Source organism: Kogia breviceps, chromosome 17 (genome assembly GCF_026419965.1).
Source record: "Kogia breviceps isolate mKogBre1 chromosome 17, mKogBre1 haplotype 1, whole genome shotgun sequence".
In the NCBI taxonomy this organism is placed as follows: Eukaryota; Metazoa; Chordata; class Mammalia; order Artiodactyla; family Physeteridae; genus Kogia; species Kogia breviceps.
In genome coordinates this window covers 6,949,626-6,967,614 of record NC_081326.1, presented here as the reverse complement: position 1 = coordinate 6,967,614, position 17,989 = coordinate 6,949,626, and the positions used below count along the sequence as shown (strand labels likewise).

General features: G+C 48.6%; 1 protein-coding gene across 3 annotated transcripts in view; it reads right to left on the bottom strand.

The window, feature by feature from the left end:
- CHD7 (chromodomain helicase DNA binding protein 7) overlaps positions 1–3,279 on the bottom strand; it is a 179,188-nt gene extending 175,909 nt beyond the window's left edge. For 2 of the 3 annotated variants that reach the window (XM_059043515.2, XM_059043523.2), the window contains exon 1: positions 2,978–3,279. The gene's annotated coding sequence lies outside the window, so the exon portion shown is untranslated. Of the gene's footprint in view, positions 1–2,286; positions 2,306–2,977 lie in introns of those variants that run through there. The other variant, XM_067017044.1, reaches the window with a different exon arrangement.
- Between the last annotated feature and the right edge of the window lie 14,710 nt (positions 3,280–17,989).

The window sequence follows — 17,989 nt, the reverse complement described above, 5'->3', positions numbered from 1 at the left end:
TTTTAACCATCACCGTCACCTATGAATGACCTAAATTTCTCTATCCTGACTTTCAAAATTAAGACATAGAAAAGGAAGCAATTTTTTCAACTGACTTAAAACATAATTTCATTGATTAAACCAATATGATTAGAATTTGGAATTCACATACCAGTCCCTTTATTATAATTATTCATTTCTTATCAAGATACTCATTTAAATCCTGAAAAACCTAGAACAGAATTCATCAAGCTTCAATTTACTGGCTTGCACAGAGGGAGGAAAAAAAATAGAAAATATCAACAGACTATAAACAATAAAATCCATAGTGCTAGAAAACAATTCTTGAGTGTTATGGTGATGAAATTCACCTGTTACAAGCCTCACAAAAATCCATCACGTCCCTTTATCTGGTTACCAAAAGGGCAGGGGGTGGGGGGGAATGTCATAATTTCACTATTTGGCAAAACAAGAAAACTTAGTTTCTAACATTTGCTGCAAGTCGCTTTCCACTTCCAAATTCTGTTTACCTTGTAACTTTTTTCCACAGAACAGATTTTTCAGGGAAAACAAACTTTTCGTGAGCAAATCTGGAAGGACATAAAATGTCTTCCACTTACGATCACCTAGAGAGGCAAACCCAGTCCTGCTCCGTGCCCCAAGCATCTAGCTTTCAGCCTCTTTATTATCATTGTCAATGAATGGGCCCCAGTCAAATGAAAGCTGCCATTTTAGGGTAAAGACTGGAGGGCTTCTGTTGTGCAACAGCAAGACAAAAACACTCCGCGACAGATGTACTCTGGGGGCTGGGAGGCGGATTCAACTTCGCAGAATCACTGCTCAAGTTATTTGTGAAATAAGAAATTACCTACTACTTACACAGTGCTACAATCTAAACGGAATTATAACTGGGATAAATCAGGTTCCCATGCTGCTAAGATCATAGTCACTACGATTTTTTTTTTTTTTTTTGCCATCGTTAGACTAGATCTGTGAGGAAATAAGGATAAGTTTTCTGTGGTTTTTTGTTGTTGTTGTTGTTTCTATTTGATTATTACCTTTAGTGAGTACTTCCCCCTCCCCTTATCGGGAGAGAATTGGGGGGAAAACACACTCAACCTCTTTGAAAGGTACTGCCCGCTGCAAAGACGGCTTAAATGAGAATTTTCAGAAAATAAAAATCAGGGCCTTCACATAATCCTTTAGAAATAAGTTAAAATATTTAATACAGCCCAGAAATCAAGCCCAGGGGATGGACATATTTCAAGATAAGTTCTTTAAATCGATGGCTAGATAATATACAATGGGAAATTAAAAAGTATACTTAGCAAGTGGAGAGCTGGATAATGCATCTAATTCTAGCAATTCAAAAGGAAACTCTCCATGTGGGTTGCTACTTTTCTTTTGTCCATTGTCTGTTTGGAAGAGGGGGAAAAAAACTAGTTTAAAATCGAGGCGTTTACAGTCCCTAAAAGTGACCTCCAGGAAAACCGGCCGCCGGGTAGCAGGAGCACTCCCCGCGCGTCCGCTCGACGGGGGCGCTCACAAAGCCGGCGGGCAGGCGGGCGGCCGCGAGTTCGGGGTGCGCTCCCACGGCGCGGGGCTCCTCGAGGCACAGCCATCCGGAGAAAGGCGGCTCGGTAATGATGGCTGCTCGGGGCCGGCGGCTCCTTCCCCGGAGCCTCCCGACCCCCCGCCCCCCCGCGCCTGGGATCCGCCGCCCTCCCCCCGCCCGCGCTCGCCCCGCGCCGACGCGGCCGCCCCGCACCGCAGCCCTCCGGGTGCCCGCGCCCCCGCACCCCCGGTGCCAACCAAACAAACAACGCGTCCCCCACCGCCCTCCTTCCTCTGCCCGCTGACCGCCTGGCCTCCAGCCACCTCGGCCGTTCACGCCCCGAACGGCGGATCTCGGCGGGGGCAGAGCGCACCCGGGCCACCTCGGGGGCCACCTGGTGACACCCCCCCCGGCGTTGACCCCCCGGAGGGCTCGGGGATGGGGGAGCTGAGTTGCCTCCGGGGGCTTAAAGTCGCTATTATGCAGCCGCCGCCGCCGATGGCCCGGCCAGCTCGGCAAGGTGGGGTCCCCTCCGCGCCGCGCCTCCCCGCGCTCGCCCCGACCCCGCTCCCTTTCTTCTCCTCCTCGCGCACTTGGGAGCCGCCGGGGAGCCCCAGGAGCCCCCGGCTCTGGGCTCGCAACTCCGCGCCCGCGGCCGGCACGAGCCGGGCTCCGAACGCCCCCCGCGCCGCGTGTTCACGCCGCCCCCGCCCCACGCGGCGCCCCGCGCACTTTCCTCGCCGCCGACCCACCTCGCCCGGTGGCCGTCCCCGCGCGGGCCGGCGCCGCCGCGCCAGGCGGGACGCACTTTGTTCGCGCCGGTGCGGCCGCCGCTCCCGGCGAGCGCGGCGTGGTCGGTCCGGGGCGGGGGGCGGGGGCTGGAGGCGGGGGTCGCCGCCGTCCCCGAGCCGCCGCCTCCTCTGCTCAGCCGCCCCGCGCCCGCGCGCCCATCGCCCACTCGCACTGGAGTTGCAGCCCAACTTTTCCTCCTTCCTTTTTCTTTCGAATGGAACCGGCAACTCGTGCTCAGCGCCGGCGGGAGGAAACGCGCTCGCGCTCCCCCGCGCGCAGACACGCTCCCTCCTGTCCCCCGTCCCCCCCCCACGCCGGCAGCACAACAAAAAGCCATTTACATGCGAGGAAGTGACCCTCGGCCGGACCGCGCGCCGCCGCCGCCGCCGGCCCCGCGGACGCAGGCAAAAGTTGGGTCGCCGGGCGGCGCTCCGGGCGCGGGTTCGGGCCCCGCGGGCGGCGACGCCGGCGACACGGCCCGGGCGGCGCTGCGCTCCAGCGCCGGCCCCGGCCCCCGCCCGCCCTCGCCCCTCGCCCCGCACACGCCCAACTCCTCGCTCCCAACTCCTCGCGCGGCCCCGGCCCCGGCCCGGAGCGATTTCCTGCCGCCGCCGCCCCTCCCGGGGGCGCCCGGCGAACTCTCGCGCTTACCGGGTCGGGAGGGCGGGCGGGCTCCTCCGCTGCCCTGTGCCGAGGGGGAAACAAAACGCAGAGCGGGCTCCGGAGTTGGCTCGGCGGCCGCGGCCAGGGGGCTGAGTCCTCGGGCGCGGAGTTGGCCGGGGGCGAACGCGGCTCTGGCGAGTTTCAGGGTCTCCGGGTCCCCGGGCCGCCTCCTCAGCGGCTCTCCTTTGTGTAATTGCACTCGATTCAAGTTTAATCCGATAGTTCCCGAGCACGAGCGCGTCCGCACTACCACGGCTCAACCCCCGCGCCGCCGCCGCCGCCGCCGCCGCCGTCGCCGCCGCCGTCGCCGCCGCCGCCGCCGCCGCCGCCGCGGCCCCAGCACGCCAGCGCCTGCGCGCGCCCGGCACGCCTGCGCGCGCCCGAGGCCGCGGGGCCGCGCGCGCCCGCCGCCGGCTCCCTCCTCGCCGCGCCCGCGCCCGCGCGCCGCCACCTGACGTCAGGCGCGCCTGGCATAATTTATGCAAGAATTCGGCCCGGGTGTGGAGGCCGAGGGAGAGGCCGAGAGAAAGGGGGCGGCGCGGGGCTGCGGGGCCGCGGGCCGCGAGGGCGGGCGGGGCGCCACTTCCCGTCCCCGGGCGGGCGCCGGCGCTGCGGGCTGCTCTCCCCGCGGGCCGGTGCGCGGCCGCTGCGCCGCCTTCCCGGCCCGGCTCGCTGGAGCGCTCGGCCGCCGCGCGGCAGCGCCCGGGACGCGGGCTGGAGACGGTGCCACGTTTCTCCGAGCGGCACCTTCCCGGGGTCCGGGTGCGCCGCCCGCGGGCAGGAAGCGGCGGCCCGGCCGGCGGCGGTCCTCCCGGCTGCGGCAAGGGGCTTCCGAGGCTGCGCGGACGGACGGCCCCGGCTCGAGGGGTTGGGACGTCCTTTCTGCAATTATCCGTCAACTTGGAACGATTTTCCCACCTGAAATTATTTAGAATGGGCACGTTCCATTTCAGATAGATTTCTCCTGCCTCTCCACGTTGCTTGTCTTAACCTCCTCGTTGACAGGACCGCCGGACCCACCACTAAATCAAAAAGTTTAACTAGATGGCGTAGATTTTGTTGAATTTGTTGCCATGCCAAAAAAGGGAGAGGGAGCGCGATGGTTATGAAACAAAGAAATAGGTTGTGTGCCCATTTTTAAACATGTCAGGACGAGAGTGTTTTAATCATTCTTTGGCCAAAATGGCACTTTTGTAGGATCTCCTAGCCTCAATTACCCAAGCCTCTTATTCTGTTTCCCTTCCCGGTACAAAATTAATATGAAACCTGAAGAAATTTTTCTTTTACCAATTTTCCTTTTAGGAACTAGATCTAACAAACATTTATCAAGCACCTTTTATATGCAGATACCAAGCAGTTATAATTCTTTTAAACCGTCAACTGTTGTACACTATAAGGTGATTTTATTAGGTAAAAGATTACGTTTATTTTTAAATCAAGGAAGGAACGTAGATCAACCATACATAGACCTATAATAGATACAGAGGAAAGCGAATTGCTCTTATTGGACTCCAAAATAAACTCAGAAAATTGTAAAACTATGCAAAATATAATTTCTCCTCATTCAGCGCCTGTAGTGCTAAGACTATCACGATACTTCTACTTGAACCGAAGATTAATCCAAACTATTTTGTTATATTACTACTACAACTCTTCAATACCTAAATTTGATTATCCTAGACTTAATCACTAAAACATTTATTTCCTAACATGAGCAATGATTTTCTAAAGATTTGTTACATTTTACTGTCATCGATTGAAATGCTGTGGTTTGGGCTTTCTTTCATCCTACATTTGGTCTTTTGAAAGAGGTAAATGTTTCATTCAAGGGATTTACAAATAAACAGCAGAAAGAAGGTTGACACTACAGAAAATTCTGACGTTAAAAAAACAGGAAACACTAAAATCAACTTCTACCTTTTTTATAGTCCATTTCATAAACCAAGAATCAGAATTCCGAGGTTAGGTTTACATTTCCATTAAGTTTATGTCTCTCAGTGAAAGCATGTTGGGGTGTGCTGGGTGGATGGGGGTTAAAGACAGGACACATGTCTGCAAAGAAATCACTAGCAACAGATCATATTAGAGGCCATAAAAGTGGCATAAAAGGGATTATCTCTATCCTTTACAATATACCCCGCTCATTGTCAGATGTGCATATATTTCAAGTCAATTTACGAGCTTAAAAAAAATGACATCTACATAAAGTGAAAATACATTAGTTAACCTTTAATTAACAAGTAGTATTGAGTCTGAGGAGGTCCCCCTGTGCCCTTGTATGTTTAACTAGAAAGTGAGAGCACCTCCCTTTGAAACATAGGAGAAACGATAAAATAGTATAGCCAAAGCTCAAGGTGGAAACCAACAGCCCTGCAGCCCCTCCCTGGTTTAATCTCCCTCCTCGTCCCACCACAGGTCCGACAGGATGGAGGAGTCTCTAAGCTTCCAGAAGTGGTAACGGTGCAGAGCTAGAGGGGCCTTGGGAAGCGGAAGGCCTCAGGGGCAAACTCCTAGGCCGCTCTGGCCTGCTTGAGTCGTAACTCCCCCTCGCCGTCCCCCTCCCCCCTCCCTACCCTTTAGCCTCCAATGTTTTCTCTCCATTTGCTTCACTATTGAAGTTTTCCCATTGAGAATAATTTGAATTCACAAGCTTTCCCTTTGAGTATGCAGATTCCTTAGGGAGAGATAAGGGACTCCTGGTCATTCACAGATGAGTGTAAATTAGTCCAATGGGTTGTTTTCCTCCCAACACATAGCTGGGACTAACAAATTTAGAGATTTATTCATTCATTCAACAATGAGTGTCTAAAAAGTTCCAGGCCTTGTTCTAGGTGCTGGAGATACAGTAATGAACAAAACAGAACAATATTTCTGCCCTCTTGGAGTGTACAGCCTAATCGATTGGTAGTTTTGATTTAGTGCTGAGAGAAAATGGTAACTTTGGAGTCTGAGTCCTTGGAGAATAGGACAGGCTTGAGTTCATTGTAGCCAGAGGGCAGTGGAAAGGTACAAGGGGCCTGGAGGTGGGCCTAGAAGTGGGTGCCCCCAGAAAGCTGTCAGAGAAAAATTCCAGAGACAACTTGGCCTGTTACAAAAAAGGTTTTCTAGGCCCCATGAAATGAATGAAAACAGTCTCTTCCAAGAACTCAGACTAATGCTTACTGACCTATAATTTGGCTGCATTACTGCTTAGACAAATAAATATTTGTCTCTGTTTGGAAACGTAGTCATAATGTATCAACCTCTAATACCCAAACTTTAGAACACTCTCAATTTAAAACTATCTGCTTTTCCCTATCTGCTCTTCCAAATCATTAAAATCAGCTACACTAATCAATTACACTAATTCCAGTGTTGAGGGCTTACTTGATGTGGTTTTGGAAACTCATCTTTTGAAACTGTGTTCAGAACCAATTTGCAAGTCATAGAAAATAGCTCTCTTGAGTGCCCAATTTCTTTTTTTCCACTAAAAACTATATTATTCTACTTTATCATTTACCAAATTTGTGTCCAAATGATTTTGGCAAGCTCCAGACAGTATATTTTGCCTTTAAATGATGAAGATAGACTGTCATTGAAAATATATGGAATTTAAATAGTATACATGATAGCTATTCACAAAGTTTTAAAAATTTGATTTGTAATAAATTCTGAGTATTTTAAATCCATAAAATTAAGAAAAAGAAAGAAAAGATAGAGAAAAATAAAACTATAGTTATTCAGAGGGCTATAAATGCTGACGAAAGCACCAAAAAGAGAAGTCTGAAAAGCATTTCCTGCATCACTGGAAGGACAGCATAACCTTCCCGGGTGATGTTTTCATGGGGGAAAGAATCCGGCTGGGTGTGGAAGTTCAGCCTCCATTTTCCACGGGTAATGGACCCTGTTGCTACTGCCTTTGCAGGCAACTGTCCAGACTGGAAAGGTGAAGATATCAGGTGAAAAGAAAGGCACTGGGGCTACAATCAGGCCACTGCTGGCTCCCAAAGACAGCATGGTTAGCTAAGTTTTAGCAAACGTTGATTGAATGCCTACTATGTGGCTGACTCTTAGCATCGGAGGACACAGTTATCTCCCTATTCACATGGAGCTCATGGTCGGTGGCAGCATAAAGAAGGCAGTGATTCTTCCTGCCAGGACAGCAGAGCAGCCTTCCTAGAAGAAGGGAGGCGGGCTTCCCTGGTGGCGCAGTGGTCGAGAGTCCGCCTGCCGATGCGGGGGACGTGGGTTCGTGCCCCGGTCCGGGAGGATCCCACGTGCCGCGGAGCGGCTGGGCCCGTGAGCCGTGGCCGCTGCGCCTGCGCGTCCGGAGCCTGTGCTCCACAACTGGAGAGGCCACAACAGTGAGAGGCTCGCGTACCGCAAAAAATAAAAATAAAAAAAAGAAGAAGGGAGGCTCGAGGATTTCCTTAAAACAAAGAGAGCAGGACAGATGACCACGAGGTCCAGTTGTTTCAAAGCCTAGTGAGCGCGGGTCATTGCAAGTGGTTCCATACTGAGTGGAACATGGAAGGTGGTTCCTGCCCCGTCTTCTCTGACTGACCCCCCCAAGGTGGGTTGGCTGTCCTCCTGTTCACCCATGTCCATCAACACTGGTTTACGTTAAATTATAATTCATTCCTGGGACTTCCCTGCCAATAGTTAAGACTCCGTGCTTCAGATGCAGGGGGCACGGGTTTGATCCCTGGTGGGGGAACTAGGATCCCACATGCTGCGCAGCACGACCTAAATCAATAAATCAATCATTCATTCATTCATTCATTCCTGTCTTATCTTCTCACTGGGTTGTGAGCTACTTGGGGGCAATGGCTGTACCTTGCCCTTTGGCATCCCCACGTGGCCCAGAGCCCTCGCACAAATGGCAGGGTGGCGAGGTAGTAGACTAGACTGGAGAAGTAGATAGGGCCAAGGCGAGGTCTTGGCCGCACCCCAAAGGTGCTGGGGGCTCACTGAAGAGTTCAGCAAGAGAGTCACAAGTCAGATCCTTACTTTGAAAGATCTCTGTGATGGGGCAGACTGTGGGAAACGAGGAGCAGGGAGAAAAGAGAGGAGACCCTCATGTGGCAAGAGAAGGGGAGAAATAAAAGAAATTACCCACATCTCGTATTCTTATTACTGCTCAGACTCAAGACGTTCCAGACAAAGCGGCGCGGCAGGACCACTTCGCCCTGTGGTGGAGGAAGGGGGCGCTGTGTCTGGAAGGAGCACGGTGGGGGCCATGGGGGCAGTGGCTCCAACATGACCCTGCCGCCCACCTGGAAGGACGCATTTGCTTCTTCTCCCCTCAGTTACCGGCTCCAGCTTCGCAGACTTATCACCGGACTTGTGCTAAGTCATGTCGAGCAACACCGAAACTCTCTCATCTCTATTTCTAGACTAATCAATGGGAATTCATGGTGCTAACTTAGACAATTATAGGATACTTTTACAAAACATTAAAAGTGGGAAAATACAGTGTTTTATTCACTCGGCAGTTATTGAGCACTTGCTGTGCATCACACACTGTGCTGGGTGCTAGGAAAATAAAAATAAAGCCACCCCTGCCCTGGAGGAGCTCTCTGAATCTATTAGGGGTGACAGACATTTAAGCCTGTCACTACAATTAAAATGTGTACAATCGTGGTACTATTGGGTGCCTGACTGCTCAGGAGAAGAGACACCTCATTTTGCTTCTACCCAGAGAGGCAGGGGAGGCTTCACAGAGGATATGACATTTAATCTGAGTCTTCAAGGACTCTGCACATGGCAGGGGTGTGGAGGTACACCAGGCAGGAAAACTGTCTGAGACATCCATGGGGCAGATGGCTGGTGTCTGCACTGCAAGTGACTTGGCTCAGAGCTCAGCACACACGGGGAAAGGGCGGAACATGAGAATGGAGAGGAAAGTAGGGCCAGGTCAGAAAGGGTTTAGCAGCATATCAAGGAATCTTTACCTTATTCCACCGGTGGTTGTCAGCAGGAAAATGATCAGGACATGTATGGACGTCCCGGCCAAACCTCAGAGCCGGGAGGCAATGAGCAGACGCTGGTGATAGTTGAAGTACAACATGATGAGGCCCTTGACCAGGGCAGCATTCAAGGTGATGGAGATAAAGGAATAAATGTGAGAGACATTTAGGTGACATACTTGATAAGGTTTGGTGAATAACTGATTTGCCGATAAGTGGATGAAAGGGAGGAGATGAAGATTCACTTCTAAGTTCCCTCCTTGAGTGACTGGTAAGTAGATGCATCGTGATCCAAGATAAGGAATGAGCGGAAGGAAGTCTATGGAAGAACAACACAGAGCTTTGGTGTGTGAATTGGAGGTGCTCTGTGGAATATTTAAATGGAGATGTCATCAAGTAAGAGATGAGAACTTAGAAGACTGATCTGGTTTAGAAATGTAGGTGTAAGAATTATGAGGTATGAACGGTACTTAAATCCATTGGAATGGATGTTTGGAAAAATATGCGACATTGGAGGAAAGCAGGGTGACAACAGGAATCTTTAAAATCCCAGGTTTTCTCAGTTGTTTATCATTGTATATCAAACCACCCCAGACCTTAGTGGCTGAAAACAAAAAGATGTTATTTATGTGATGGGTTATCTGGAGTTGGGCTCAGCTGGAAAAACCTGGGATAGTTGACATTCTCTCTCTCTCTCTCTCTCTCTCTCTCTCTCTCTCTCCCTCCCTCCCTTTCTCTTCACTTGGTCTTTCATCTTAGTCATCCAGAAAACAAGGAAGTTTCTGAGGAGTGTCCCAAGAAGGCAAACCCCAAGACACAAGCCTTATCGAGCCTCTGCCGACTTCACGTTTGCTGCTGTTCCACTGGCCGAAGCGAGACACGTGGTGCAGCCTAGGTTCGACGCCAGGGGAACCCAGAGCAGTGATTCACCTGGACCCTTACTTATCCATGTAAAACACATGTTACAAGATTGGCAAAAAAAATATTTAAGGGAGACATCAAAAGAGAAGCCATTGGAGAAAACGTATGAAGATTTGTCTGAAAGAAAGAGTAAGACATCAAGGAAACAGAGTTTCTAGAAGGGAAGGGGCAATAGAGCCAAGAGAGAACAGGTAGGGAAGGAATAAAAAGTGTTCGTGGGACTTGGCCTTTGTTAACCTTTCCAGCGCTAAGCGTTGAGGGTAAAAACTGAATCACAGAGGGGAGAGAAGGTGAATGGGCGTTGAGGAAGTGTAGGCAGAAGATGAAGATTCCAGACTCTTTTCTCAGAAAGTTGGTCATGAAATGAAGAAAAGATGGGGTAGTATCTAGAGGAGGACTCACATTAAAGAGAGAGTAATAGGTTTTTTTGTTGTTGTTTGTTTTTTTTTTTTAAAGATCAGGGTGATATGCATTACTTTAGAGTAAGAGACGGGAACTGGGATAGGACAGAGGCCTTTGTGGAGGAACATGCGTCCAGCTGACGATTGATGAGAAGAGCAACACCTCTTTTTTTTTTAATCAAAGAAAGGCTGGTGAAAATGGCAATAAGTTTGTAGGTTGGGGTAGAGAGAGATGACAGAAAGTTAAGCAAATGCATTTAAAATAGCTTCTGTTTTTCTTCTTAATTCAGTGGTTAATCATCTACTGAAATTGAAATGCTCATGAATGGTCAAGAGACTGGAGGCAAGGGTTTAACTTTTGGAACAGTCTCCACCGGGGAAGAAAGAAGCTGTGAAAAGAAAGTAAAAGGACCCTCCCTGGGTCCTGAGAGTGCTTGAGTCCTGAGCTGAGACTGTAGAGGCAGTTATGCAACTTTCTTAAGTGATGTTCCACCCTGGGGAAAAGGAGTAGGACTGGAGAATTTCGAGGTTCACTAATCATTGTGGTCTGTGGAGACCCAGACCCAGACCACATAACGAGCAGGGTTCCCAGGGACCAGGTAAGATCAGCTTGCATTATTCCCTGGAGTCATGAAGTAGCCACAGTCACGGGTCCTTTGTTTAAATGTGGGTTATGAGCTGTATATGATTATATTATGATATGATATGCAGAGATTTCTGGCCATCTCCAATCCTCTTTGGGGAAATAAATATGTCAACAAAAACAAAGAAATAACTAAGTATGTCTCTTCTTCCCTTTATTCCCTTAAGGCCCTGGGTGGCTGGTTGGCTCATTTGGTTGGATTCCAGTGTTAACCAGGCCAAGGCCTTGGGTGCTGTTTCTGTTATGGTGATCTCAGCAGTGTCAGTGTCATACAGGGGGGCATAATATTATCATTGCAAGCTCTTGGATAATTCTAGGCGGAACTATGTCAAACTCGGAGTTGTGCTTTGATATGTAAAATGAGAACAGGTCATAATTTAAGGTTACCTAATTCTGTAACCCGTGTGCCAGACCTCATGATACTCCTGCATTTAACTCTGGTTTAGGTATTTGCCAAAAACTATTGCTAGCATGGGGCACTCCAGCCCTTTTCCTCCTTGGTCAAAATATTCACAGTAGAAAAAACATTAGATTTGGGTTTTGCAGATCATGCACATATAACCCTCTTTTACAGATGAGGAATCTGCGGCTTGAGAGGTTGCCCTGCTGTGAATGACAAAGGTGGGATCCAAACCTAGGTCTTCTCAACCCCAAAGAGAAATCCAACAACTGCGAAAGGATGCCTTGCCTTTGTCACGATCTGCTGTGAACTGAACTCCTTTACCTCCAGTGGTGTACACTCTCCTCTGCTCTAAAGGGAGAAAAGTCACATTTGACAGACAAGTCTGCACCCTGATTTTTACAGGATCTTCTTTAGGCTGCAGCTCTGGATAAGACGGACTTGAGAACGACGCAACCAATTATGACGAATGCCTTCTCCTGGGTGGAAACACAAGCTACTCTCTGCTCACTGCTCCACAGTGAAATACGGTAGTCATGCGAACCCGCCCATCCGGTACAGCCCTCAGATTTGTGAGAGGTTGGTTCAGGACCAGCACCTAGTACGGTGCCTGACATAGAGGAGGCACATGACAAATGTTTACGGAATGAGTGTTGCGTTTAAGGTGCTAGGATGGCCAGATACAGAAAGGCAGGAATCATTAAAAAAAAAAAAAATTCTGTGTACTTGAATCCGAAAGGAGAAACATTCTTAATTTTATCTTAATTTGTAATTTAACAGAGTTAACTTCCTCCAAAGTAATCACTTGTTAATATGTTTCTAATGTGTTTCTAATGGTGACGGAGCTGCTATGCTGGGGCTTTTCGTTTAGAAAGCCAGCAAGACTCGGTATTAACCCGTCACCTAAGCGCTCCTCTCAGCAGTTTCTCTGGATGTCATTCCACATGCTGACCTCAGTTCTCAGGCAGAGCTTCCTGGGATCGAAATGGCAGGAGCTGAGCAGATTCGAGGCTGCACACCACCCACCTCGTCCCTGTCCTCCCAGGCCCTCACAAGCCACTGCCCTTGAGTCACCCCTAAGTCACCCGGGTTGAAAGTCACAGAAGAATGGCCACACGTGTTTCACCAACAGCCTACTTCTTTGCTGCTTCTCTCAGGAAAAGAAAGTGTAATATTAGCAGACCTCTCCCACCAAGGGTCGGACAGTCCCTGTGAGCTCAGAGCGGGTGCAAATCGAGACAGCGGAACAGAAATGAGTACGTCGGGGAAATGATACCACGTTCTACAATAATATACATTTCCCTTGCCTCGTATCTTTCGTAAAGAGTGGTAAAATATCTACAATATCATTCGAACCAGGTTTAAGTGTGCAAGCTGGGGGCATTCAGTACATGCACGATGTCACGCAACTGTCAGCTCCGTCCATCTCTAGAGCCTTTTCATCATCCCAAACAGAAACTCTGTCCCCACTCAACAGTAACTCCCCCGTTCTCCCCTTCCTGGTAACCTCCATTCTATTCTCTGTCCCCATCAATCGGCCAAGTCCAGGCACCTCATATAAGTGGACTCGTATTTGTCCTTTTGCATCCGGCTTATTTCACTTATAGCACAATGTTTTCCAAGTTCATCCCTGTTGTAGCTTGTGTTAGAATTTCCTTGCTTTTTAAGACTGAATCATATTCCATTGTATATATAGACACACTTTCTAAAAAATTTTTATTTTATTTATTTTTTTATACAGCAGGTTCTTATTAGTCATCTATTTTATACATATTAGTGTATACATGTCAATCCCAATCTCCCAGTTCATCCCACCACCACCACCACCACCCCCGCCATTTTCCCCCCCTGGTGTCCATATGTCTGTTCTCTCCATCTGTGTCTCTATTTCTGCCCTGCAAACGGGTTCATCTGTACCATCTTTCTAGGTTCCACATATATGCGTTAATATACGATATTTGTTTTTCTCTTTCTGACTTACTTCACTCTGTATGACAGACTCTAGGTCCATCCACGTCTCTACAAATGACCCAACTGCATTCCTTTTTATGGCTGAGTCCTATTTCATTGTATATATGCACCACATCTTCTTTATCCATTCGTCTGTCAATGGGCATCTAGGCTGCTTCCATGACCTGGCTACTGTAAACAGTGCTGCAGTGAACACTGGGGTGCATGTTAGACACACTTTCTTTATCCATTCCTCTGTCTATGGAAACTTGGACTGTTTCCACCTTGTAGCTGTTATGCATAATGCATCTATGAAGATGGGTGTAGCCTCATCTTTTTTTAAGACTAAGACCCCTCCAGCGGAGGTCCTGGCACTTTGTAACTCCTCCTTGCCTGAGAGCGCTTCAAGCCAGTTCCTTCACCCCCTGCCTGGTGAAGGCCTCACTCCCCCTGTGAGCGGAACAGAGACTGGCCCCCAAGTTCACTGCCACGCTCTCTCCTTGGGGTGCTTCTCTTGGTCCTGCGGATTCCCTGCTCCTGACTCCGGGCGTGGGGCCTTGGCAGGATCCAGTGCCTCCCTGGAAGCCCCGCCACAGGCTCAGGCCCCCTCAGCCCCATCTTCATCAGCCGAGACCTAGTATATCTCAAGGTCAAGCCTAAACCATGGCAAGTGCCAGTGAAAGATGGATGTGGTTGACTGGCTAGTGCTATAAGACTTTCCCAAGTTACCCCTAAAACATTTGTATAAAGTAGAATTACTTTCTGCTTTACTATTTACTGATAAAAGTTGACAATCAGTTATTTATTAAGCTTTTCCTGTGTGGAAGGTACCATACTCTGGATCTATGGAGGACTATACGAAATGTGGTTATGTTCCTTCCATTGCCCTCCGAAAGAGTACATTTAATCAGAGAGACCTGGGCCATGATGGCATTGAACCAAGCAAATAAATTAGGGTTTATCTTTACTATAGAAGCTGCACACGTATTAGAAAGAATGAGGTAGATATTCATGTACTGATGTGCTATAATCTCCAAGCTATACTGTTGTATGAAAAAAAAAAAGTCTAGGGACCTCCCTGGTGGTCCAGTGGTTAAGACTCTGCACTTCCACTGCAGGGGCCGAGGGCTCGATCCCCGGTCAGGGAACTAAGATCCCGCAAGCCATGTTGCACCACCAGAAAAAAAGAGTCTAGATGCAGAAGAATGCATATGGTATGTTCATAGCTGTGGAAAAAGGACAGAGGACTTATAAGTACACACGTATATACATAGATGTACCTATATGTGTGCATACATATACATTCATGTGTGTGTTTATAAATTCATAGGTGTGTCAGTAATGATACACAAAAGACTAGCGATAGCCGTTGTCTCTGAGGCAATTGTGCATGGCAAAAACCTTTTTCCTGTGCAACTGTCTTGTACTGTTTGAATTTTCTACTGTGTGCACAAGTTACCCTTCGATTTTAAAAAGTGTTATATATAAAACTAACAATAAGAGTGCATGGGAAGTAGTAAACGAGTAGTGTACAAACAACATGAAAGGCTCTCAAGGCTGCAGCAGTCAGGACGGTTCATGGGGGAGGAGAGGACATTTGAACGGAGGTATCTGGGGTGGGTGGGCTTTGGGGAGAGGGGTTGCTGGTGGGAGGATAGGATGAGGCAGCATTCCAATCAGAAGGCACAGAATAAGCAAACTTGGAGTCGTATGGGGTAAATCAATTGACCTTTGCCTGGGTGGAGGAATGTAGTAGCATTTTACTTACTTAAGGTACACACGGGCTCATTCCAAAATGCATTTGAGGAAGTTTATAGGATAATTAATAGCACAAAATTATTAAAGTAGAAATAGAATCTGAACTCAGGACCTCGGAGAAAATATAAAATTCCTAACCAAAAAAATTACCTGGTTATTGCGCTTTGCAATTGTACAATATCTGAGCCTCCTGATGGCCAGGGTAAAAAGTGAAAGTATAAATCTATAGCTTTTCCTATGGATAGAAGGATGTCATACCAGCTCTTTGAAAACCAGTTCTTTCTGCCGAATTTTACGAGAACGTGTCACATGGGAATTCTCGTGGAAGGTAGTAAGTTGTGTCCCCTGGCAGGAGCCGTGCCAGCAGGGTCATGTAGAAGAGCGTCTTGGTTGAAAATCATCCAGGACGCAGAGGGTCACTGATCTTACCTCAACAAAGTTCTTGGAAGAGTGGATAGATACCACGTCTCCTGGAGAATTTTCCCTGAATGTCCCCTCTCTCGGCTGGGAGTTCTTTGTGTTGTTGGGTGTTTGTGTGTTTGGCTTGTAATTAGAGCCAGAGGGCGGGTTTACATGAGGGCAGAGCCTAAGCGGCTGGCAATCTGTATTCTGGTTGACGGCCAGGCGCATGTTTTGGGACCAGAAAAACACAAGTGTGAACACCCTACCAGGAAAGCCGCTAGCAAGCAGGGTTTTGCCAGGGTGACAGGCAACTTTGCCTTCCCCCGAGGGCCATAGGTGTCCCTTGAGACAAATCCAGGATGCTCCTCAGAAAGAAGCTTTGCCTTACTCCACTGCTTGAGTAAGTGTTTGTTTGACTCTCCAATATTCAACGCTAAAAGAAGACGTCAGGTATGACCTTGGTCCGGTGGCGGTTTAGAAGTGGAAGTGAGGAAAGCGAGACCAGTGGGGGGAGGGTATTGTAATATTTTTAAAGCCTTTATGAGGGCAATGGGTGTGAGAATCAGGGGGCAAGGATGCTAACATCCTATAGAGAGAGAACTGGAGGGTCTTTGTGACTGAATATGGGAGCCGAGGGAAAGTGGAGGGCGGTCCTGAGACTAGGGGCCCAAGCCATTGAAAAGGACAATAGAAATGGCCGAAACAGAGACCACGTCAAGAGGCAAACCTTGTGCGGGGGAAGATAAATTTATTTTTAGACGTGCTGATTTTGAGATGATGGCCAAATATCAGTTAGCTGAAGATAAAGGGATGAAGCTGGACACAGACTTGGAAGCCATCTAAATAAAAGAGATTCTTGTTTGGGGGGTTTTATTGTTGCGGTGCGCGGGCCTCTCACCGCTGTGGCCCCTCCCGTTGCGGAGCACAGGCTCCGGACATGCAGGCGCAGCGGCCACGGCTCACGGGCCCAGCCGCTCCGCGGCACGTGGGATCCTCCCGGACCGGGGCACGAACCCGCGTCCCCTGCATCGGCAGGCGGACTCTCAACCACTGCGCCACCAGGGAAGCCCCAATAAATGAGATTCTTGATGGAGGTACATCATTTCACCTTTGAAATCATCTTGCCAAAAAAATGGACTTAAACCAGCTCACACCTCTAGATCTGACTATGGTTTATTGGAAATTTGGGTGGGTGGAGGGGACCAACGTGTTAAACAACCCCATGGAGATGTGATCAGCAAAATCCAGAATGTGGATTTTGAGCACCAATGAGCTGGTGTTTTCTACAAATAAACTTCGGGGGCGAGGTGGTGCAGGGGAATAAAAAAGGGGAATCAAATGATTAAGGGTGACTTAAAGAGTACAATGTGTGGACCTTGTTTGGATCCTGATCTGAACAAAGCAACTCTTTAAAAACTTTATGAGACAACTGAGGAAATAGGACCTGATTGGATATTTGCTGATATTAAGGGATTCTTCTTCATTTTTAGACATATGTTTTTGTGGTTTTTGTGGTTAAGGCTTTTTTTTAAGGGTCCTTATATTTTAAAAAATATACTGTAATATTTACAGATGAACTGATATGATTTCTGAGATTTGCTTCAAAATAATCCAGTGGTGGGGCATGAGGAATGGCGGGGTACAGACGAAACAAGCATGGCTGTACGCGGATGACTGTTGGACTTGGGTGATGGTGCCTGGGGGCAGGGGAGGGGTTCACTACACAATCCTCCCTGTCTCTCTGTGTGTTTAGCTGTGCCATAATAAAGAGGTTAAGAATAAATGAATAGGGGCCCTGGTGGCGCAGTGGTTGAGAGCCCGGCTGCCGATGCAGGGGACGCGGGTTCGTGCCCCGGTCCGGGAAGATCCCCACGTACCGCGGAGCGGCTGGGCCCGTGAGCCATGGCCGCTGAGCCTGCGCGTCCGGAGCCTGTGCTCCGCAACGGGAGAGGCCATGGCAGTGAGAGGCCCGCGTACCGCAAAAAAAAAAAAAAAAAAAAAAAAAAAGAATAAATGAATAAAAGAGAGTGTTCACTCCATGAAAGAACATTGCTTTGTAAAAGTAAATGTCTATAGACAGGGAGCAGAAAGTCCTAGGAAAGTGTCATATGTCAGGTGAAATCAGGAAATGAGGAAAAACAGGAGGAGGGTTAGCAGTGCGGCGCCCTGGTTTGGAATTCAGCAAACGTGCGTTTGAGTTTAGCTCTGACTCTTACTAGCTTTGTCGTCACGAGCACATTGTTGACCTCTGTACACCGACAAGCCTCGGTTTCCTTATCTGTAAAGTGGGGATAATAATTGCATCTCCCTCACAGAGTCAGTACTCTGTGGGTTAAAGGAAATTATGTATATAAGGCACCTCACCTTCTGCCTGATACAAAATAAGTGCTCATTAAACGTTAGCTGCTAGCACTGATGTTTTATTGCTTATCAGAGTGGTCATAAAAGGTAAGAAAAGAACCAGAGTAGGTAGTGTGGTGGAAGGCAAGAGGAAATTTTGATGGAAGCGCAATGACCTTAGTGTCGTGTTCTAATCCACGAATCTGGTGCCTTCATCGGATGAGGTAATTTGGAGGT